Source organism: Triturus cristatus, chromosome 4_1 (genome assembly GCF_964204655.1).
Source record: "Triturus cristatus chromosome 4_1, aTriCri1.1, whole genome shotgun sequence".
NCBI classification, from domain to species: domain Eukaryota; kingdom Metazoa; phylum Chordata; class Amphibia; order Caudata; family Salamandridae; genus Triturus; species Triturus cristatus.
In genome coordinates, this window is record NC_140585.1 from 123,778,286 (window position 1) to 123,802,529 (window position 24,244).

The following is a 24,244-nucleotide window of genomic DNA, read 5'->3' on the forward strand; positions in this document are numbered from 1 at the left end:
TGCTCGCTTAGCATGCGAGAGGTAGCGGGATCGATGCCCGCATTCTCCATTCTAAAATTTGCATACATTTTACTTTTTAACTTGTAATTGCCATGGTTGTTGCAGAGTAAGAACAGAAAAGTCACAGATGGCTTTCAAATTTGGTGTCATTATAACAACTAAAGTGGTTTAATCAAAAGTGTTTAGGTATTCTATAGCACGTGAGAGGAATTTGATTTCTTATGCAATCTCAAAATGAAAATTTCACACCTTCCATTTTCATTTCGTCTTATTTTACTTGACATTCTTTCCTCTGAAGGATGTATAAAAGTGAAGTTCCTTGCAAAACAAGAGCAGAGGAATATCCAGAAACAGTTTTCCTTAATAAAAAATGATGAGTCTGCATACCATATTTAAGTGGGAGCCCGGCTAGCTCAGTCGGTAGAGCATGAGACTCTTAATCTCAGGGTCGTGGGTTCGAGCCCCACGTTGCTGGATGATAGCATTTGCTCTCATAATATGGTGATTAATCTTGCATTAGACATGCACTAACTCCTAAAAATTGTATCTCCCTTGGTTACTCATTCATGAGAAATGTATCTCCAAGATTAGGTAGGGCCTGAGTCTAGGTTAACATACAGTGATATCACTCCTATTCAAGTACTAAACATGCCAACCTGAAGTGTAAAACATCCCCTAGGTGTAGTTAAGGCATCAGTTAGGAGTGAACTGAACACTCATGTTATGGGCAATTAGACTTAAAATAAAGTGTGGACAGCAGTAACGTTACTTTTGAAATGTGATGCTGAGTGAGCACACAGGGGAATTAGCTCAAATGGTAGAGTGCTCGCTTAGCATGCGAGAGGTAGCGGGATCGATGCCCGCATTCTCCATTCTAAAATGTGCATGCATTTTACTTTTTAACTTGTAATTGCCATGGTTGTTGCAGAGTAAGAACAGAAAAGTCACAGATGGCTTTCAAATTTGGTGTCATTATAACAACTAAAGTGGTTTAATCAAAAGTGTTTAGGTATTCTATAGCACGTGAGAGGAATTTGATTTCTTATGCAATCTCAAAATGAACATTTCACACCTTCCATTTTCATTTCGTCTTATTTTACTTGACATTCTTTCCTCTGAAGGATGTATAAAAGTGAAGTTCCTTGCAAAACAAGAGCAGAGGAATATCCAGAAACGGTTTTCCTTAATAAAAAATGATGAGTCTGCATACCATATTTAAGTGGGAGCCCGGCTAGCTCAGTCGGTAGAGCTATGAGACTCTTAATCTCAGGGTCGTGGGTTCGAGCCCCACGTTGGGCAAAAACGAGTATTTTTTGCTGGATGATTGCATTGGCTCTCATAATATGGTGATTAATCATGCATTAGACATGCACTAACTCCTAAAAATTGTATCTCCCTTGGTTACTCATTCATGAGAAATGTATCTCCAAGATTAGGTAGGGCCTGAGTCTAGGTTAACATACAGTGATATCACTCCTATTCAAGTACTAAACATGCCAACCTGAAGTGTAAAACATCCCCTAGGTGTAGTTAAGGCATCAGTTAGGAGTGAACTGAACACTCATGTTATGGGCAATTAGACTTAAAATAAAGTGTGGACAGCAGTAACGTTACTTTTGAAATGTGATGCTGAGTGAGCACACAGGGGAATTAGCTCAAATGGTAGAGCGCTCGCTTAGCATGCGAGAGGTAGCGGGATCGATGCCCGCATTCTCCATTCTAAAATTTGCATACATTTTACTTTTTAACTTGTAATTGCCATGGTTGTTGCAGAGTAAGAACAGAAAAGTCACAGATGGCTTTCAAATTTGGTGTCATTATAACAACTAAAGTGGTTTAATCAAAAGTGTTTAGGTATTCTATAGCACGTGAGAGGAATTTGATTTCTTATGCAATCTCAAAATGAAAATTTCACACCTTCCATTTTCATTTCGTCTTATTTTACTTGACATTCTTTCCTCTGAAGGATGTATAAAAGTGAAGTTCCTTGCAAAACAAGAGCAGAGGAATATCCAGAAACAGTTTTCCTTAATAAAAAATGATGAGTCTGCATACCATATTTAAGTGGGAGCCCGGCTAGCTCAGTCGGTAGAGCATGAGACTCTTAATCTCAGGGTCGTGGGTTCAAGCCCCACGTTGCTGGATGATAGCATTGGCTCTCATAATATGGTGATTAATCTTGCATTAGACATGCACTAACTCCTAAAAATTGTATCTCCCTTGGTTACTCATTCATGAGAAATGTATCTCCAAGATTAGGTAGGGCCTGAGTCTAGGTTAACATACAGTGATATCACTCCTATTCAAGTACTAAACATGCCAACCTGAAGTGTAAAACATCCCCTAGGTGTAGTTAAGGCATCAGTTAGGAGTGAACTGAACACTCATGTTATGGGCAATTAGACTTAAAATAAAGTGTGGACAGCAGTAACGTTACTTTTGAAATGTGATGCTGAGTGAGCACACAGGGGAATTAGCTCAAATGGTAGAGTGCTCGCTTAGCATGCGAGAGGTAGCGGGATCGATGCCCGCATTCTCCATTCTAAAATTTGCATACATTTTATTTTTTAACTTGTAATTGCCATGGTTGTTGCAGAGTAAGAACAGAAAAGTCACAGATGGCTTTCAAATTTGGTGTCATTATAACAACTTAAGTGGTTTAATCAAAAGTGTTTAGGTATTCTATAGCACGTGAGAGGAATTTGATTTCTTATGCAATCTCAAAATGAAAATTTCACACCTTCCATTTTCATTTCGTCTTATTTTACTTGACATTCTTTCCTCTGAAGGATGTATAAAAGTGAAGTTCCTTGCAAAACAAGAGCAGAGGAATATCCAGAAACGGTTTTCCTTAATAAAAAATGATGAGTCTGCATACCATATTTAAGTGGGAGCCCGGCTAGCTCAGTCGGTAGAGCATGAGACTCTTAATCTCAGGGTCGTGGGTTCGAGCCCCACGTTGGGCGAAAACGAGTATTTTTTGCTGGATGATAGCATTGGCTCTCATAATATGGTGATTAATCTTGCATTAGACATGCACTAACTCCTAAAAATTGTATCTCCCTTGGTTACTCATTCATGAGAAATGTATCTCCAAGATTAGGTAGGGCCTGAGTCTAGGTTAACATACAGTGATATCACTCCTATTCAAGTACTAAACATGCCAACCTGAAGTGTAAAACATCCCCTAGGTGTAGTTAAGGCATCAGTTAGGAGTGAACTGAACACTCATGTTATGGGCAATTAGACTTAAAATAAAGTGTGGACAGCAGTAACGTTCCTTTTGAAATGTGATGCTGAGTGAGCACACAGGGGAATTAGCTCAAATGGTAGAGTGCTCGCTTAGCATGCGAGAGGTAGCGGGATCGATGCCCGCATTCTCCATTCTAAAATTTGCATACATTTTACTTTTTAACTTGTAATTGCCATGGTTGTTGCAGAGTAAGAACAGAAAAGTCACAGATGGCTTTCAAATTTGGTGTCATTATAACAACTTAAGTGGTTTAATCAAAAGTGTTTAGGTATTCTATAGCACGTGAGAGGAATTTGATTTCTTATGCAATCTCAAAATGAAAATTTCACACCTTCCATTTTCATTTCGTCTTATTTTACTTGACATTCTTTCCTCTGAAGGATGTATAAAAGTGAAGTTCCTTGCAAAACAAGAGCAGAGGAATATCCAGAAACGGTTTTCCTTAATAAAAAATGATGAGTCTGCATACCATATTTAAGTGGGAGCCCGGCTAGCTCAGTCGGTAGAGCATGAGATTCTTAATCTCAGGGTCGTGTGTTCGAGCCCCACGTTGGGCGAAAACGAGTATTTTTTGCTGGATGATAGCATTGGCTCTCATAATATGGTGATTAATCTTGCATTAGACATGCACTAACTCCTAAAAATTGTATCTCCCTTGGTTACTCATTCATGAGAAATGTATCTCCAAGATTAGGTAGGGCCTGAGTCTAGGTTAACATACAGTGATATCACTCCTATTCAAGTACTAAACATGCCAACCTGAAGTGTAAAACATCCCCTAGGTGTAGTTAAGGCATCAGTTAGGAGTGAACTGAACACTCATGTTATGGGCAATTAGACTTAAAATAAAGTGTGGACAGCAGTAACGTTCCTTTTGAAATGTGATGCTGAGTGAGCACACAGGGGAATTAGCTCAAATGGTAGAGTGCTCGCTTAGCATGCGAGAGGTAGCGGGATCGATGCCCGCATTCTCCATTCTAAAATTTGCATACATTTTACTTTTTAACTTGTAATTGCCATGGTTGTTGCAGAGTAAGAACAGAAAAGTCACAGATGGCTTTCAAATTTGGTGTCATTATAACAACTAAAGTGGTTTAATCAAAAGTGTTTAGGTATTCTATAGCACGTGAGAGGAATTTGATTTCTTATGCAATCTCAAAATGAACATTTCACACCTTCCATTTTCATTTCGTCTTATTTTACTTGACATTCTTTCCTCTGAAGGATGTATAAAAGTGAAGTTCCTTGCAAAACAAGAGCAGAGGAATATCCAGAAACGGTTTTCCTTAATAAAAAATGATGAGTCTGCATACCATATTTATTTGGGTCCCGGCTAGCTCAGTCGGTAGAGCTATGAGACTCTTAATCTCAGGGTCGTGGGTTCGAGCCCCACGTTGGGCGAAAACGAGTATTTTTTGCTGGATGATAGCATTGGCTCTCATAATATGGTGATTAATCTTGCATTAGACATGCACTAACTCCTAAAAATTGTATCTCCCTTGGTTACTCATTCATGAGAAATGTATCTCCAAGATTAGGTAGGGCCTGAGTCTAGGTTAACATACAGTGATATCACTCCTATTCAAGTACTAAACATGCCAACCTGAAGTGTAAAACATCCCCTAGGTGTAGTTAAGGCATCAGTTAGGAGTGAACTGAACACTCATGTTATGGGCAATTAGACTTAAAATAAAGTGTGGACAGCAGTAACGTTACTTTTGAAATGTGATGCTGAGTGAGCACACAGGGGAATTAGCTCAAATGGTAGAGCGCTCGCTTAGCATGCGAGAGGTAGCGGGATCGATGCCCGCATTCTCCATTCTAAAATTTGCATACATTTTACTTTTTAACTTGTAATTGCCATGGTTGTTGCAGAGTAAGAACAGAAAAGTCACAGATGGCTTTCAAATTTGGTGTCATTATAACAACTAAAGTGGTTTAATCAAAAGTGTTTAGGTATTCTATAGCACGTGAGAGGAATTTGATTTCTTATGCAATCTCAAAATGAAAATTTCACACCTTCCATTTTCATTTCGTCTTATTTTACTTGACATTCTTTCCTCTGAAGGATGTATAAAAGTGAAGTTCCTTGCAAAACAAGAGCAGAGGAATATCCAGAAACAGTTTTCCTTAATAAAAAATGATGAGTCTGCATACCATATTTAAGTGGGAGCCCGGCTAGCTCAGTCGGTAGAGCATGAGACTCTTAATCTCAGGGTCGTGGGTTCGAGCCCCACGTTGGGCGAAAACGAGTATTTTTTGCTGGATGATAGCATTGGCTCTCATAATATGGTGATTAATCTTGCATTAGACATGCACTAACTCCTAAAAATTGTATCTCCCTTGGTTACTCATTCATGAGAAATGTATCTCCAAGATTAGGTAGGGCCTGAGTCTAGGTTAACATACAGTGATATCACTCCTATTCAAGTACTAAACATGCCAACCTGAAGTGTAAAACATCCCCTAGGTGTAGTTAAGGCATCAGTTAGGAGTGAACTGAACACTCATGTTATGGGCAATTAGACTTAAAATAAAGTGTGGACAGCAGTAACGTTACTTTTGAAATGTGATGCTGAGTGAGCACACAGGGGAATTAGCTCAAATGGTAGAGTGCTCGCTTAGCATGCGAGAGGTAGCGGGATCGATGCCCGCATTCTCCATTCTAAAATTTGCATACATTTTACTTTTTAACTTGTAATTGCCATGGTTGTTGCAGAGTAAGAACAGAAAAGTCACAGAAGGCTTTCAAATTTGGTGTCATTATAACAACTAAAGTGGTTTAATCAAAAGTGTTTAGGTATTCTATAGCACGTGAGAGGAATTTGATTTCTTATGCAATCTCAAAATGAACATTTCACACCTTCCATTTTCATTTCGTCTTATTTTACTTGACATTCTTTCCTCTGAAGGATGTATAAAAGTGAAGTTCCTTGCAAAACAAGAGCAGAGGAATATCCAGAAACGGTTTTCCTTAATAAAAAATGATGAGTCTGCATACCATATTTATTTGGGTCCCGGCTAGCTCAGTCGGTAGAGCTATGAGACTCTTAATCTCAGGGTCGTGGGTTCGAGCCCCACGTTGGGCGAAAACGAGTATTTTTTGCTGGATGATAGCATTGGCTCTCATAATATGGTGATTAATCTTGCATTAGACATGCACTAACTCCTAAAAATTGTATCTCCCTTGGTTACTCATTCATGAGAAATGTATCTCCAAGATTAGGTAGGGCCTGAGTCTAGGTTAACATACAGTGATATCACTCCTATTCAAGTACTAAACATGCCAACCTGAAGTGTAAAACATCCCCTAGGTGTAGTTAAGGCATCAGTTAGGAGTGAACTGAACACTCATGTTATGGGCAATTAGACTTAAAATAAAGTGTGGACAGCAGTAACGTTACTTTTGAAATGTGATGCTGAGTGAGCACACAGGGGAATTAGCTCAAATGGTAGAGTGCTCGCTTAGCATGCGAGAGATAGCGGGATCGATGCCCGCATTCTCCATTCTAAAATTTGCATACATTTTACTTTTTAACTTGTAATTGCCATGGTTGTTGCAGAGTAAGAACAGAAAAGTCACAGATGGCTTTCAAATTTGGTGTCATTATAACAACTAAAGTGGTTTAATCAAAAGTGTTTAGGTATTCTATAGCACGTGAGAGGAATTTGATTTCTTATGCAATCTCAAAATGAACATTTCACACCTTCCATTTTCATTTCGTCTTATTTTACTTGACATTCTTTCCTCTGAAGGATGTATAAAAGTGAAGTTCCTTGCAAAACAAGAGCAGAGGAATATCCAGAAACGGTTTTCCTTAATAAAAAATGATGAGTCTGCATACCATATTTAAGTGGGAGCCCGGCTAGCTCAGTCGGTAGAGCTATGAGACTCTTAATCTCAGGGTCGTGGGTTCGAGCCCCACGTTGGGCAAAAACGAGTATTTTTTGCTGGATGATTGCATTGGCTCTCATAATATGGTGATTAATCTTGCATTAGACATGCACTAACTCCTAAAAATTGTATCTCCCTTGGTTACTCATTCATGAGAAATGTATCTCCAAGATTAGGTAGGGCCTGAGTCTAGGTTAACATACAGTGATATCACTCCTATTCAAGTACTAAACATGCCAACCTGAAGTGTAAAACATCCCCTAGGTGTAGTTAAGGCATCAGTTAGGAGTGAACTGAACACTCATGTTATGGGCAATTAGACTTAAAATAAAGTGTGGACAGCAGTAACGTTACTTTTGAAATGTGATGCTGAGTGAGCACACAGGGGAATTAGCTCAAATGGTAGAGCGCTCGCTTAGCATGCGAGAGGTAGCGGGATCGATGCCCGCATTCTCCATTCTAAAATTTGCATACATTTTACTTTTTAACTTGTAATTGCCATGGTTGTTGCAGAGTAAGAACAGAAAAGTCACAGATGGCTTTCAAATTTGGTGTCATTATAACAACTAAAGTGGTTTAATCAAAAGTGTTTAGGTATTCTATAGCACGTGAGAGGAATTTGATTTCTTATGCAATCTCAAAATGAAAATTTCACACCTTCCATTTTCATTTCGTCTTATTTTACTTGACATTCTTTCCTCTGAAGGATGTATAAAAGTGAAGTTCCTTGCAAAACAAGAGCAGAGGAATATCCAGAAACAGTTTTCCTTAATAAAAAATGATGAGTCTGCATACCATATTTAAGTGGGAGCCCGGCTAGCTCAGTCGGTAGAGCATGAGACTCTTAATCTCAGGGTCGTGGGTTCGAGCCCCACGTTGGGCAAAAACGAGTATTTTTTGCTGGATGATAGCATTGGCTCTCATAATATGGTGATTAATCTTGCATTAGACATGCACTAACTCCTAAAAATTGTATCTCCCTTGGTTACTCATTCATGAGAAATGTATCTCCAAGATTAGGTAGGGCCTGAGTCTAGGTTAACATACAGTGATATCACTCCTATTCAAGTACTAAACATGCCAACCTGAAGTGTAAAACATCCCCTAGGTGTAGTTAAGGCATCAGTTAGGAGTGAACTGAACACTCATGTTATGGGCAATTAGACTTAAAATAAAGTGTGGACAGCAGTAACGTTACTTTTGAAATGTGATGCTGAGTGAGCACACAGGGGAATTAGCTCAAATGGTAGAGTGCTCGCTTAGCATGCGAGAGGTAGCGGGATCGATGCCCGCATTCTCCATTCTAAAATTTGCATACATTTTACTTTTTAACTTGTAATTGCCATGGTTGTTGCAGAGTAAGAACAGAAAAGTCACAGATGGCTTTCAAATTTGGTGTCATTATAACAACTTAAGTGGTTTAATCAAAAGTGTTTAGGTATTCTATAGCACGTGAGAGGAATTTGATTTCTTATGCAATCTCAAAATGAAAATTTCACACCTTCCATTTTCATTTCGTCTTATTTTACTTGACATTCTTTCCTCTGAAGGATGTATAAAAGTGAAGTTCCTTGCAAAACAAGAGCAGAGGAATATCCAGAAACGGTTTTCCTTAATAAAAAATGATGAGTCTGCATACCATATTTAAGTGGGAGCCCGGCTAGCTCAGTCGGTAGAGCATGAGATTCTTAATCTCAGGGTCGTGTGTTCGAGCCCCACGTTGGGCGAAAACGAGTATTTTTTGCTGGATGATAGCATTGGCTCTCATAATATGGTGATTAATCTTGCATTAGACATGCACTAACTCCTAAAAATTGTATCTCCCTTGGTTACTCATTCATGAGAAATGTATCTCCAAGATTAGGTAGGGCCTGAGTCTAGGTTAACATACAGTGATATCACTCCTATTCAAGTACTAAACATGCCAACCTGAAGTGTAAAACATCCCCTAGGTGTAGTTAAGGCATCAGTTAGGAGTGAACTGAACACTCATGTTATGGGCAATTAGACTTAAAATAAAGTGTGGACAGCAGTAACGTTCCTTTTGAAATGTGATGCTGAGTGAGCACACAGGGGAATTAGCTCAAATGGTAGAGTGCTCGCTTAGCATGCGAGAGGTAGCGGGATCGAAGCCCGCATTCTCCATTCTAAAATTTGCATACATTTTACTTTTTAACTTGTAATTGCCATGGTTGTTGCAGAGTAAGAACAGAAAAGTCACAGATGGCTTTCAAATTTGGTGTCATTATAACAACTAAAGTGGTTTAATCAAAAGTGTTTAGGTATTCTATAGCACGTGAGAGGAATTTGATTTCTTATGCAATCTCAAAATGAACATTTCACACCTTCCATTTTCATTTCGTCTTATTTTACTTGACATTCTTTCCTCTGAAGGATGTATAAAAGTGAAGTTCCTTGCAAAACAAGAGCAGAGGAATATCCAGAAACGTTTTTCCTTAATAAAAAATGATGAGTCTGCATACCATATTTATTTGGGTCCCGGCTAGCTCAGTCGGTAGAGCTATGAGACTCTTAATCTCAGGGTCGTGGGTTCGAGCCCCACGTTGGGCGAAAACGAGTATTTTTTGCTGGATGATAGCATTGGCTCTCATAATATGGTGATTAATCTTGCATTAGACATGCACTAACTCCTAAAAATTGTATCTCCCTTGGTTACTCATTCATGAGAAATGTATCTCCAAGATTAGGTAGGGCCTGAGTCTAGGTTAACATACAGTGATATCACTCCTATTCAAGTACTAAACATGCCAACCTGAAGTGTAAAACATCCCCTAGGTGTAGTTAAGGCATCAGTTAGGAGTGAACTGAACACTCATGTTATGGGCAATTAGACTTAAAATAAAGTGTGGACAGCAGTAACGTTACTTTTGAAATGTGATGCTGAGTGAGCACACAGGGGAATTAGCTCAAATGGTAGAGCGCTCGCTTAGCATGCGAGAGGTAGCGGGATCGATGCCCGCATTCTCCATTCTAAAATTTGCATACATTTTACTTTTTAACTTGTAATTGCCATGGTTGTTGCAGAGTAAGAACAGAAAAGTCACAGATGGCTTTCAAATTTGGTGTCATTATAACAACTAAAGTGGTTTAATCAAAAGTGTTTAGGTATTCTATAGCACGTGAGAGGAATTTGATTTCTTATGCAATCTCAAAATGAAAATTTCACACCTTCCATTTTCATTTCGTCTTATTTTACTTGACATTCTTTCCTCTGAAGGATGTATAAAAGTGAAGTTCCTTGCAAAACAAGAGCAGAGGAATATCCAGAAACAGTTTTCCTTAATAAAAAATGATGAGTCTGCATACCATATTTAAGTGGGAGCCCGGCTAGCTCAGTCGGTAGAGCATGAGACTCTTAATCTCAGGGTCGTGGGTTCGAGCCCCACGTTGCTGGATGATAGCATTGGCTCTCATAATATGGTGATTAATCTTGCATTAGACATGCACTAACTCCTAAAAATTGTATCTCCCTTGGTTACTCATTCATGAGAAATGTATCTCCAAGATTAGGTAGGGCCTGAGTCTAGGTTAACATACAGTGATATCACTCCAATTCAAGTACTAAACATGCCAACCTGAAGTGTAAAACATCCCCTAGGTGTAGTTAAGGCATCAGTTAGGAGTGAACTGAACACTCATGTTATGGGCAATTAGACTTAAAATAAAGTGTGGACAGCAGTAACGTTACTTTTGAAATGTGATGCTGAGTGAGCACACAGGGGAATTAGCTCAAATGGTAGAGCGCTCGCTTAGCATGCGAGAGGTAGCGGGATCGATGCCCGCATTCTAAATTCTAAAATTTGCATACATTTTACTTTTTAACTTGTAATTGCCATGGTTGTTGCAGAGTAAGAACAGAAAAGTCACAGATGGCTTTCAAATTTGGTGTCATTATAACAACTAAAGTGGTTTAATCAAAAGTGTTTAGGTATTCTATAGCACGTGAGAGGAATTTGATTTCTTATGCAATCTCAAAATGAAAATTTCACACCTTCCATTTTCATTTCGTATTATTTTACTTGACATTCTTTCCTCTGAAGGATGTATAAAAGTGAAGTTCCTTGCAAAACAAGAGCAGAGGAATATCCAGAAACAGTTTTCCTTAATAAAAAATGATGAGTCTGCATACCATATTTAAGTGGGAGCCCGGCTAGCTCAGTCGGTAGAGCATGAGACTCTTAATCTCAGGGTCGTGGGTTCGTGCCCCACGTTGGGCGAAAACGAGTATTTTTTGCTGGATGATAGCATTGGCTCTCATAATATGGTGATTAATCTTGCATTAGACATGCACTAACTCCTAAAAATTGTATCTCCCTTGGTTACTCATTCATGAGAAATGTATCTCCAAGATTAGGTAGGGCCTGAGTCTAGGTTAACATACAGTGATATCACTCCTATTCAAGTACTAAACATGCCAACCTGAAGTGTAAAACATCCCCTAGGTGTAGTTAAGGCATCAGTTAGGAGTGAACTGAACACTCATGTTATGGGCAATTAGAATTAAAATAAAGTGTGGACAGCAGTAACGTTACTTTTGAAATGTGATGCTGAGTGAGCACACAGGGGAATTAGCTCAAATGGTAGAGTGCTCGCTTAGCATGCGAGAGGTAGCGGGATCGATGCCCGCATTCTCCATTCTAAAATTTGCATACATTTTACTTTTTAACTTGTAATTGCCATGGTTGTTGCAGAGTAAGAACAGAAAAGTCACAGATGGCTTTCAAATTTGGTGTCATTATAACAACTTAAGTGGTTTAATCAAAAGTGTTTAGGTATTCTATAGCACGTGAGAGGAATTTGATTTCTTATGCAATCTCAAAATGAAAATTTCACACCTTCCATTTTCATTTCGTCTTATTTTACTTGACATTCTTTCCTCTGAAGGATGTATAAAAGTGAAGTTCCTTGCAAAACAAGAGCAGAGGAATATCCAGAAACGGTTTTCCTTAATAAAAAATGATGAGTCTGCATACCATATTTAAGTGGGAGCCCGGCTAGCTCAGTCGGTAGAGCATGAGACTCTTAATCTCAGGGTCGTGTGTTCGAGCCCCACGTTGGGCGAAAACGAGTATTTTTTGCTGGATGATAGCATTGGCTCTCATAATATGGTGATTAATCTTGCATTAGACATGCACTAACTCCTAAAAATTGTATCTCCCTTGGTTACTCATTCATGAGAAATGTATCTCCAAGATTAGGTAGGGCCTGAGTCTAGGTTAACATACAGTGATATCACTCCTATTCAAGTACTAAACATGCCAACCTGAAGTGTAAAACATCCCCTAGGTGTAGTTAAGGCATCAGTTAGGAGTGAACTGAACACTCATGTTATGGGCAATTAGACTTAAAATAAAGTGTGGACAGCAGTAACGTTACTTTTGAAATGTGATGCTGAGTGAGCACACAGGGGAATTAGCTCAAATGGTAGAGCGCTCGCTTAGCATGCGAGAGGTAGCGGGATCGATGCCCGCATTCTCCATTCTAAAATTTGCATACATTTTACTTTTTAACTTGTAATTACCATGGTTGTTGCAGAGTAAGAACAGAAAAGTCACAGAAGGCTTTCAAATTTGGTGTCATTATAACAACTAAAGTGGTTTAATCAAAAGTGTTTAGGTATTCTATAGCACGTGAGAGGAATTTGATTTCTTATGCAATCTCAAAATGAAAATTTCACACCTTCCATTTTCATTTCGTCTTATTTTACTTGACATTCTTTCCTCTGAAGGATGTATAAAAGTGAAGTTCCTTGCAAAACAAGAGCAGAGGAATATCCAGAAACGGTTTTCCTTAATAAAAAATGATGAGTCTGCATACCATATTTAAGTGGGAGCCCGGCTAGCTCAGTCGGTAGAGCATGAGACTCTTGATCTCAGGGTCGTGGGTTTGAGCCCCACGTTGGGCGAAAACAAGTATTTTTTGCTGGATGATTGCATTGGCTCTCATAATATGGTGATTAATCTTGCATTAGACATGCACTAACTCCTAAAAATTGTATCTCCCTTGGTTACTCATTCATGAGAAATGTATCTCCAAGATTAGGTAGGGCCTGAGTCTAGGTTAACATACAGTGATATCACTCCTATTCAAGTACTAAACATGCCAACCTGAAGTGTAAAACATCCCCTAGGTGTAGTTAAGGCATCAGTTAGGAGTGAACTGAACACTCATGTTATGGGCAATTAGACTTAAAATAAAGTGTGGACAGCAGTAACGTTACTTTTGAAATGTGATGCTGAGTGAGCACACAGGGGAATTAGCTCAAATGGTAGAGTGCTCGCTTAGCATGCGAGAGGTAGCGGGATCGATGCCCGCATTCTCCATTCTAAAATGTGCATACATTTTACTTTTTAACTTGTAATTGCCATGGTTGTTGCAGAGTAAGAACAGAAAAGTCACAGATGGCTTTCAAATTTGGTGTCATTATAACAACTAAAGTGGTTTAATCAAAAGTGTTTAGGTATTCTATAGCACGTGAGAGGAATTTGATTTCTTATGCAATCTCAAAATGAAAATTTCACACCTTCCATTTTCATTTCGTATTATTTTACTTGACATTCTTTCCTCTGAAGGATGTATAAAAGTGAAGTTCCTTGCAAAACAAGAGCAGAGGAATATCCAGAAACAGTTTTCCTTAATAAAAAATGATGAGTCTGCATACCATATTTAGGTGGGAGCCCGGCTAGCTCAGTCGGTAGAGCATGAGACTCTTAATCTCAGGGTCGTGGGTTCGAGCCCCACGTTGGGCGAAAACGAGTATTTTTTGCTGGATGATAGCATTGGCTCTCATAATATGGTGATTAATCTTGCATTAGACATGCACTAACTCCTAAAAATTGTATCTCCCTTGGTTACTCATTCATGAGAAATGTATCTCCAAGATTAGGTAGGGCCTGAGTCTAGGTTAACATACAGTGATATCACTCCTATTCAAGTACTAAACATGCCAACCTGAAGTGTAAAACATCCCCTAGGTGTAGTTAAGGCATCAGTTAGGAGTGAACTGAACACTCATGTTATGGGCAATTAGAATTAAAATAAAGTGTGGACAGCAGTAACGTTACTTTTGAAATGTGATGCTGAGTGAGCACACAGGGGAATTAGCTCAAATGGTAGAGTGCTCGCTTAGCATGCGAGAGGTAGCGGGATCGATGCCCGCATTCTCCATTCTAAAATTTGCATACATTTTACTTTTTAACTTGTAATTGCCATGGTTGTTGCAGAGTAAGAACAGAAAAGTCACAGATGGCTTTCAAATTTGGTGTCATTATAACAACTTAAGTGGTTTAATCAAAAGTGTTTAGGTATTCTATAGCACGTGAGAGGAATTTGATTTCTTATGCAATCTCAAAATGAAAATTTCACACCTTCCATTTTCATTTCGTCTTATTTTACTTGACATTCTTTCCTCTGAAGGATGTATAAAAGTGAAGTTCCTTGCAAAACAAGAGCAGAGGAATATCCAGAAACGGTTTTCCTTAATAAAAAATGATGAGTCTGCATACCATATTTAAGTGGGAGCCCGGCTAGCTCAGTCGGTAGAGCATGAGACTCTTAATCTCAGGGTCGTGGGTTCGAGCCCCACGTTGCTGGATGATAGCATTGGCTCTCATAATATGGTGATTAATCTTGCATTAGACATGCACTAACTCCTAAAAATTGTATCTCCCTTGGTTACTCATTCATGAGAAATGTATCTCCAAGATTAGGTAGGGCCTGAGTCTAGGTTAACATACAGTGATATCACTCCTATTCAAGTACTAAACATGCCAACCTGAAGTGTAAAACATCCCCTAGGTGTAGTTAAGGCATCAGTTAGGAGTGAACTGAACACTCATGTTATGGGCAATTAGACTTAAAATAAAGTGTGGACAGCAGTAACGTTACTTTTGAAATGTGATGCTGAGTGAGCACACAGGGGAATTAGCTCAAATGGTAGAGTGCTCGCTTAGCATGCGAGAGGTAGCGGGATCGATGCCCGCATTCTCCATTCTAAAATTTGCATACATTTTACTTTTTAACTTGTAATTGCCATGGTTGTTGCAGAGTAAGAACAGAAAAGTCACAGATGGCTTTCAAATTTGGTGTCATTATAACAACTTAAGTGGTTTAATCAAAAGTGTTTAGGTATTCTATAGCACGTGAGAGGAATTTGATTTCTTATGCAATCTCAAAATGAAAATTTCACACCTTCCATTTTCATTTCGTCTTATTTTACTTGACATTCTTTCCTCTGAAGGATGTATAAAAGTGAAGTTCCTTGCAAAACAAGAGCAGAGGAATATCCAGAAACGGTTTTCCTTAATAAAAAATGATGAGTCTGCATACCATGTTTATTTGGGTCCCGGCTAGCTCAGTCGGTAGAGCTATGAGACTCTTAATCTCAGGGTCGTGGGTTCGAGCCCCACGTTGGGCGAAAACGAGTATTTTTTGCTGGATGATAGCATTGGCTCTCATAATATGGTGATTAATCTTGCATTAGACATGCACTAACTCCTAAAAATTGTATCTCCCTTGGTTACTCATTCATGAGAAATGTATCTCCAAGATTAGGTAGGGCCTGAGTCTAGGTTAACATACAGTGATATCACTCCTATTCAAGTACTAAACATGCCAACCTGAAGTGTAAAACACCCCCTAGGTGTAGTTAATACATCAGTTAGGAGTGAACTGAACACTCATGTTATGGGCAATTAGACTTAAAATAAAGTGTGGACAGCAGTAACGTTACTTTTGAAATGTGATGCTGAGTGAGCACACAGGGGAATTAGCTCAAATGGTAGAGTGCTCGCTTAGCATGCGAGAGGTAGCGGGATCGATGCCCGCATTCTCCATTCTAAAATTTGCATACATTTTACTTTTTAACTTGTAATTGCCATGGTTGTTGCAGAGTAAGAACAGAAAAGTCACAGATGGCTTTCAAATTTGGTGTCATTATAACAACTAAAGTGGTTTAATCAAAAGTGTTTAGGTATTCTACAGCACGTGAGAGGAATTTGATTTCTTATGCAATCTCAAAATGAACATTTCACACCTTCCATTTTCATTTCGTCTTATTTTACTTGACATTCTTTCCTCTGAAGGATGTATAAAAGTGAAGTTCCTTGCAAAACAAGAGCAGAGGAATATCCAGAAACGGTTTTCCTTAATAAAAAATGATGAGTCTGCATACCATATTTATTTGGGTCCCGGCTAGCTCAGTCGGTAGAGCTATGAGACTCTTAATCTCAGGGTCGTGGGTTCGAGCCCCACGTTGGGCGAAAATGAGTATTTTTTGCTGGATGATAGCATTGGCTCTCATAATATGGTGATTAATCTTGCATTAGACATGCACTAACTCCTAAAAATTGTATCTCCCTTGGTTACTCATTCATGAGAAATGTATCTCCAAGATTAGGTAGGGCCTGAGTCTAGGTTAACATACAGTGATATCACTCCTATTCAAGTACTAAACATGCCAACCTGAAGTGTAAAACATCCCCTAGGTGTAGTTAAGGCATCAGTTAGGAGTGAACTGAACACTCATGTTATGGGCAATTAGACTTAAAATAAAGTGTGGACAGCAGTAACGTTACTTTTGAAATGTGATGCTGAGTGAGCACACAGGGGAATTAGCTCAAATGGTAGAGCGCTCGCTTAGCATGCGAGAGGTAGCGGTATCGATGCCCGCATTCTCCATTCTAAAATTTGCATACATTTTACTTTTTAACTTGTAATTGCCATGGTTGTTGCAGAGTAAGAACAGAAAAGTCACAGATGGCTTTCAAATTTGGTGTCATTATAACAACTAAAGTGGTTTAATCAAAAGTGTTTAGGTATTCTATAGCACGTGAGAGGAATTTGATTTCTTATGCAATCTCAAAATGAAAATTTCACACCTTCCATTTTCATTTCGTCTTATTTTACTTGACATTCTTTCCTCTGAAGGATGTATAAAAGTGAAGTTCCTTGCAAAACAAGAGCAGAGGAATATCCAGAAACAGTTTTCCTTAATAAAAAATGATGAGTCTGCATACCATATTTAAGTGGGAGCCCGGCTAGCTCAGTCGGTAGAGCATGAGACTCTTAATCTCATGGTCGTGGGTTCGAGCCCCACGTTGGGCGAAAACGAGTATTTTTTGCTGGATGATAGCATTGGCTCTCATAATATGGTGATTAATCTTGCATTAGACATGCACTAACTCCTAAAAATTGTATCTCCCTTGGTTACTCATTCATGAGAAATGTATCTCCAAGATTAGGTAGGGCCTGAGTCTAGGTTAACATACAGTGATATCACTCCTATTCAAGTACTAAACATGCCAACCTGAAGTGTAAAACATCCCCTAGGTGTAGTTAAGGCATCAGTTAGGAGTGAACTGAACACTCATGTTATGGGCAATTAGACTTAAAATAAAGTGTGGACAGCAGTAACGTTACTTTTGAAATGTGATGCTGAGTGAGCACACAGGTGAATTAGCTCAAATGGTAGAGTGCTCGCTTAGCATGCGAGAGGTAGCGGGATCGATGCCCGCATTCTCCATTCTAAAATTTGCATACATTTTACTTTTTAACTTGTAATTGCCATGGTTGTTGCAGAGTAAGAACAGAAAAGTCACAGATGGCTTTCAAATTTGGTGTCTTTATAACAACTTAAGTGGTTTAATCAAAAGTGTTTAGGTATTCTATAGCACGTGAGAGGAATTTGATTTCTTATGCAATCTCAAAATGAAAATTTCACACCTTCCATTTTCATTTCGTCTTATTTTACTTGACATTCTTTCCTCTGAAGGATGTATAAAAGTGAAGTTCCTTGCAAAACAAGAGCAGAGGAATATCCAGAAACGGTTTTCCTTAATAAAAAATGATGAGTCTGCATACCATATTTAAGTGGGAGCCCGGCTAGCTCAGTCGGTAGAGCATGAGACTCTTAATCTCAGGGTCGTGTGTTCGAGCCCCACGTTGGGCGAAAACGAGTATTTTTTGCTGGATGATAGCATTGGCTCTCATAATATGGTGATTAATCTTGCATTAGACATGCACTAACTCCTAAAAATTGTATCTCCCTTGGTTACTCATTCATGAGAAATGTATCTCCAAGATTAGGTAGGGCCTGAGTCTAGGTTAACATACAGTGATATCACTCCTATTCAAGTACTAAACATGCCAACCTGAAGTGTAAAACATCCCCTAGGTGTAGTTAAGGCATCAGTTAGGAGTGAACTGAACACTCATGTTATGGGCAATTAGACTTAAAATAAAGTGTGGACAGCAGTAACGTTACTTTTGAAATGTGATGCTGAGTGAGCACACAGGTGAATTAGCTCAAATGGTAGAGTGCTCGCTTAGCATGCGAGAGGTAGCGGGATCGATGCCCGCATTCTCCATTCTAAAATTTGCATACATTTTACTTTTTAACTTGTAATTGCCATGGTTGTTGCAGAGTAAGAACAGAAAAGTCACAGATGGCTTTCAAATTTGGTGTCATTATAACAACTTAAGTGGTTTAATCAAAAGTGTTTAGGTATTCTATAGCACGTGAGAGGAATTTGATTTCTTATGCAATCTCAAAATGAAAATTTCACACCTTCCATTTTCATTTCGTCTTATTTTACTTGACATTCTTTCCTCTGAAGGATGTATAAAAGTGAAGTTCCTTGCAAAACAAGAGCAGAGGAATATCCAGAAACGGTTTTCCTTAATAAAAAATGATGAGTCTGCATACCATGTTTATTTGGGTCCCGGCTAGCTCAGTCGGTAGAGCTATGAGACTCTTAATCTCAGGGTCGTGGGTTCGAGCCCCACGTTGGGCGAAAACGAGTATTTTTTGCTGGATGATAGCATTGGCTCTCATAATATGGTGATTAATCTTGCATTAGACATGCACTAACTCCTAAAAATTGTATCTCCCTTGGTTACTCATTCATGAGAAATGTATCTCCAAGATTAGGTAGGGCCTGAGTCTAGGTTAACATACAGTGATATCACTCCTATTCAAGTACTAAACATGCCAACCTGAAGTGTAAAACACCCCCTAGGTGTAGTTAATACATCAGTTAGGAGTGAACTGAACACTCATGTTATGGGCAATTAGACTTAAAATAAAGTGTGGACAGCAGTAACGTTACTTTTGAAATGTGATGCTGAGTGAGCACACAGGGGAATTAGCTCAAATGGTAGAGTGCTCGCTTAGCATGCGAGAGGTAGCGGGATCGATGCCCGCATTCTCCATTCTAAAATTTGCATACATTTTACTTTTTAACTTGTAATTGCCATGGTTGTTGCAGAGTAAGAACAGAAAAGTCACAGATGGCTTTCAAATTTGGTGTCATTATAACAACTAAAGTGGTTTAATCAAAAGTGTTTAGGTATTCTACAGCACGTGAGAGGAATTTGATTTCTTATGCAATCTCAAAATGAACATTTCACACCTTCCATTTTCATTTCGTCTTATTTTACTTGACATTCTTTCCTCTGAAGGATGTATAAAAGTGAAGTTCCTTGCAAAACAAGAGCAGAGGAATATCCAGAAACGGTTTTCCTTAATAAAAAATGATGAGTCTGCATACCATATTTATTTGGGTCCCGGCTAGCTCAGTCGGTAGAGCTATGAGACTCTTAATCTCAGGGTCGTGGGTTCGAGCCCCACGTTGGGCGAAAATGAGTATTTTTTGCTGGATGATAGCATTGGCTCTCATAATATGGTGATTAATCTTGCATTAGACATGCACTAACTCCTAAAAATTGTATCTCCCTTGGTTACTCATTCATGAGAAATGTATCTCCAAGATTAGGTAGGGCCTGAGTCTAGGTTAACATACAGTGATATCACTCCTATTCAAGTACTAAACATGCCAACCTGAAGTGTAAAACATCCCCTAGGTGTAGTTAAGGCATCAGTTAGGAGTGAACTGAACACTCATGTTATGGGCAATTAGACTTAAAATAAAGTGTGGACAGCAGTAACGTTACTTTTGAAATGTGATGCTGAGTGAGCACACAGGGGAATTAGCTCAAATGGTAGAGCGCTCGCTTAGCATGCGAGAGGTAGCGGTATCGATGCCCGCATTCTCCATTCTAAAATTTGCATACATTTTACTTTTTAACTTGTAATTGCCATGGTTGTTGCAGAGTAAGAACAGAAAAGTCACAGATGGCTTTCAAATTTGGTGTCATTATAACAACTAAAGTGGTTTAATCAAAAGTGTTTAGGTATTCTATAGCACGTGAGAGGAATTTGATTTCTTATGCAATCTCAAAATGAAAATTTCACACCTTCCATTTTCATTTCGTCTTATTTTACTTGACATTCTTTCCTCTGAAGGATGTATAAAAGTGAAGTTCCTTGCAAAACAAGAGCAGAGGAATATCCAGAAACAGTTTTCCTTAATAAAAAATGATGAGTCTGCATACCATATTTAAGTGGGAGCCCGGCTAGCTCAGTCGGTAGAGCATGAGACTCTTAATCTCAGGGTCGTGGGTTCGAGCCCCACGTTGGGCGAAAACGAGTATTTTTTGCTGGATGATAGCATTGGCTCTCATAATATGGTGATTAATCTTGCATTAGACATGCACTAACTCCTAAAAATTGTATCTCCCTTGGTTACTCATTCATGAGAAATGTATCTCCAAGATTAGGTAGGGCCTGAGTCTAGGTTAACATACAGTGATATCACTCCTATTCAAGTACTAAACATGCCAACCTGAAGTGTAAAACATCCCCTAGGTGTAGTTAAGGCATCAGTTAGGAGTGAACTGAACACTCATGTTATGGGCAATTAGACTTAAAATAAAGTGTGGACAGCAGTAACGTTACTTTTGAAATGTGATGCTGAGTGAGCACACAGGTGAATTAGCTCAAATGGTAGAGTGCTCGCTTAGCATGCGAGAGGTAGCGGGATCGATGCCCGCATTCTCCATTCTAAAATTTGCATACATTTTACTTTTTAACTTGTAATTGCCATGGTTGTTGCAGAGTAAGAACAGAAAAGTCACAGATGGCTTTCAAATTTGGTGTCATTATAACAACTTAAGTGGTTTAATCAAAAGTGTTTAGGTATTCTATAGCACGTGAGAGGAATTTGATTTCTTATGCAATCTCAAAATGAAAATTTCACACCTTCCATTTTCATTTCGTCTTATTTTACTTGACATTCTTTCCTCTGAAGGATGTATAAAAGTGAAGTTCCTTGCAAAACAAGAGCAGAGGAATATCCAGAAACGGTTTTCCTTAATAAAAAATGATGAGTCTGCATACCATATTTAAGTGGGAGCCCGGCTAGCTCAGTCGGTAGAGCATGAGACTCTTAATCTCAGGGTCGTGTGTTCGAGCCCCACGTTGGGCGAAAACGAGTATTTTTTGCTGGATGATAGCATTGGCTCTCATAATATGGTGATTAATCTTGCATTAGACATGCACTAACTCCTAAAAATTGTATCTCCCTTGGTTACTCATTCATGAGAAATGTATCTCCAAGATTAGGTAGGGCCTGAGTCTAGGTTAACATACAGTGATATCACTCCTATTCAAGTACTAAACATGCCAACCTGAAGTGTAAAACATCCCCTAGGTGTAGTTAAGGCATCAGTTAGGAGTGAACTGAACACTCATGTTATGGGCAATTAGACTTAAAATAAAGTGTGGACAGCAGTAACGTTACTTTTGAAATGTGATGCTGAGTGAGCACACAGGTGAATTAGCTCAAATGGTAGAGTGCTCGCTTAGCATGCGAGAGGTAGCGGGATCGATGCCCGCATTCTCCATTCTAAAATTTGCATACATTTTACTTTTTAACTTGTAATTGCCATGGTTGTTGCAGAGTAAGAACAGAAAAGTCACAGATGGCTTTCAAATTTGGTGTCATTATAACAACTTAAGTGGTTTAATCAAAAGTGTTTAGGTATTCTATAGCACGTGAGAGGAATTTGATTTCTTATGCAATCTCAAAATGAAAATTTCACACCTTCCATTTTCATTTCGTCTTATTTTACTTGACATTCTTTCCTCTGAAGGATGTATAAAAGTGAAGTTCCTTGCAAAACAAGAGCAGAGGAATATCCAGAAACGGTTTTCCTTAATAAAAAATGATGAGTCTGCATACCATATTTAAGTGGGAGCCCGGCTAGCTCAGTCGGTAGAGCATGAGACTCTTAATCTCAGGGTCGTGTGTTCGAGCCCCACGTTGGGCGAAAACGAGTATTTTTTGCTGGATGATAGCATTGGCTCTCATAATATGGTGATTAATCTTGCATTAGACATGCACTAACTCCTAAAAATTGTATCTCCCTTGGTTACTCATTCATGAGAAATGTATCTCCAAGATTAGGTAGGGCCTGAGTCTAGGTTAACATACAGTGATATCACTCCTATTCAAGTACTAAACATGCCAACCTGAAGTGTAAAACACCCCCTAGGTGTAGTTAAGGCATCAGTTAGGAGTGAACTGAACACTCATGTTATGGGCAATTAGACTTAAAATAAAGTGTGGACAGCAGTAACGTTACTTTTGAAATGTGATGCTGAGTGAGCACACAGGGGAATTAGCTCAAATGGTAGAGTGCTCGCTTAGCATGCGAGAGGTAGCGGGATCGATGCCCGCATTCTCCATTCTAAAATTTGCATACATTTTACTTTTTAACTTGTAATTGCCATGGTTGTTGCAGAGTAAGAACAGAAAAGTCACAGATGGCTTTCAAATTTGGTGTCATTATAACAACTAAAGTGGTTTAATCAAAAGTGTTTAGGTATTCTATAGCACGTGAGAGGAATTTGATTTCTTATGCAATCTCAAAATGAACATTTCACACCTTCCATTTTCATTTCGTCTTATTTTACTTGACATTCTTTCCTCTGAAGGATGTATAAAAGTGAAGTTCCTTGCAAAACAAGAGCAGAGGAATATCCAGAAACGGTTTTCCTTAATAAAAAATGATGAGTCTGCATACCATATTTATTTGGGTCCCGGCTAGCTCAGTCGGTAGAGCTATGAGACTCTTAATCTCAGGGTCGTGGGTTCGAGCCCCACGTTGGGCGAAAATGAGTATTTTTTGCTGGATGATAGCATTGGCTCTCATAATATGGTGATTAATCTTGCATTAGACATGCACTAACTCCTAAAAATTGTATCTCCCTTGGTTACTCATTCATGAGAAATGTATCTCCAAGATTAGGTAGGGCCTGAGTCTAGGTTAACATACAGTGATATCACTCCTATTCAAGTACTAAACATGCCAACCTGAAGTGTAAAACATCCCCTAGGTGTAGTTAAGGCATCAGTTAGGAGTGAACTGAACACTCATGTTATGGGCAATTAGACTTAAAATAAAGTGTGGACAGCAGTAACGTTACTTTTGAAATGTGATGCTGAGTGAGCACACAGGGGAATTAGCTCAAATGGTAGAGCGCTCGCTTAGCATGCGAGAGGTAGCGGTATCGATGCCCGCATTCTCCATTCTAAAATTTGCATACATTTTACTTTTTAACTTGTAATTGCCATGGTTGTTGCAGAGTAAGAACAGAAAAGTCACAGATGGCTTTCAAATTTGGTGTCATTATAACAACTAAAGTGGTTTAATCAAAAGTGTTTAGGTATTCTATAGCACGTGAGAGGAATTTGATTTCTTATGCAATCTCAAAATGAAAATTTCACACCTTCCATTTTCATTTCGTCTTATTTTACTTGACATTCTTTCCTCTGAAGGATGTATAAAAGTGAAGTTCCTTGCAAAACAAGAGCAGAGGAATATCCAGAAACAGTTTTCCTTAATAAAAAATGATGAGTCTGCATACCATATTTAAGTGGGAGCCCGGCTAGCTCAGTCGGTAGAGCATGAGACTCTTAATCTCAGGGTCGTGGGTTCGAGCCCCACGTTGGGCGAAAACGAGTATTTTTTGCTGGATGATAGCATTGGCTCTCATAATATGGTGATTAATCTTGCATTAGACATGCACTAACTCCTAAAAATTGTATCTCCCTTGGTTACTCATTCATGAGAAATGTATCTCCAAGATTAGGTAGGGCCTGAGTCTAGGTTAACATACAGTGATATCACTCCTATTCAAGTACTAAACATGCCAACCTGAAGTGTAAAACATC

General features: G+C 38.8%; 12 non-coding genes across 12 annotated transcripts; all 12 read left to right on the forward strand.

The window, feature by feature from the left end:
* Positions 1–1,644: 1,644 nt before the first annotated feature.
* TRNAA-AGC (transfer RNA alanine (anticodon AGC)) lies at positions 1,645–1,717 on the forward strand. The gene has a single exon. It is a non-coding gene; the product is annotated as a tRNA-Ala (tRNA).
* Positions 1,718–2,893: 1,176 nt separating this feature from the next.
* On the forward strand, positions 2,894–2,966 carry TRNAK-CUU (transfer RNA lysine (anticodon CUU)). Its single transcript has one exon. It is a non-coding gene; the product is annotated as a tRNA-Lys (tRNA).
* Positions 2,967–4,999: 2,033 nt separating this feature from the next.
* Positions 5,000–5,072, forward strand: TRNAA-AGC (transfer RNA alanine (anticodon AGC)). Its single transcript has one exon. It is a non-coding gene; the product is annotated as a tRNA-Ala (tRNA).
* Positions 5,073–5,425: 353 nt separating this feature from the next.
* TRNAK-CUU (transfer RNA lysine (anticodon CUU)) lies at positions 5,426–5,498 on the forward strand. Its single transcript has one exon. It is a non-coding gene; the product is annotated as a tRNA-Lys (tRNA).
* Positions 5,499–7,532: 2,034 nt separating this feature from the next.
* On the forward strand, positions 7,533–7,605 carry TRNAA-AGC (transfer RNA alanine (anticodon AGC)). Its single transcript has one exon. It is a non-coding gene; the product is annotated as a tRNA-Ala (tRNA).
* Positions 7,606–7,958: 353 nt separating this feature from the next.
* TRNAK-CUU (transfer RNA lysine (anticodon CUU)) lies at positions 7,959–8,031 on the forward strand. The gene has a single exon. It is a non-coding gene; the product is annotated as a tRNA-Lys (tRNA).
* Positions 8,032–10,064: 2,033 nt separating this feature from the next.
* TRNAA-AGC (transfer RNA alanine (anticodon AGC)) lies at positions 10,065–10,137 on the forward strand. The gene has a single exon. It is a non-coding gene; the product is annotated as a tRNA-Ala (tRNA).
* Positions 10,138–12,575: 2,438 nt separating this feature from the next.
* TRNAA-AGC (transfer RNA alanine (anticodon AGC)) lies at positions 12,576–12,648 on the forward strand. The gene has a single exon. It is a non-coding gene; the product is annotated as a tRNA-Ala (tRNA).
* Positions 12,649–13,845: 1,197 nt separating this feature from the next.
* Positions 13,846–13,918, forward strand: TRNAK-CUU (transfer RNA lysine (anticodon CUU)). The gene has a single exon. It is a non-coding gene; the product is annotated as a tRNA-Lys (tRNA).
* A 3,282-nt stretch (positions 13,919–17,200) lies between these two features.
* TRNAK-CUU (transfer RNA lysine (anticodon CUU)) lies at positions 17,201–17,273 on the forward strand. Its single transcript has one exon. It is a non-coding gene; the product is annotated as a tRNA-Lys (tRNA).
* Positions 17,274–20,576: 3,303 nt separating this feature from the next.
* Positions 20,577–20,649, forward strand: TRNAK-CUU (transfer RNA lysine (anticodon CUU)). The gene has a single exon. It is a non-coding gene; the product is annotated as a tRNA-Lys (tRNA).
* Positions 20,650–23,952: 3,303 nt separating this feature from the next.
* TRNAK-CUU (transfer RNA lysine (anticodon CUU)) lies at positions 23,953–24,025 on the forward strand. The gene has a single exon. It is a non-coding gene; the product is annotated as a tRNA-Lys (tRNA).
* Positions 24,026–24,244: the final 219 nt, after the last annotated feature.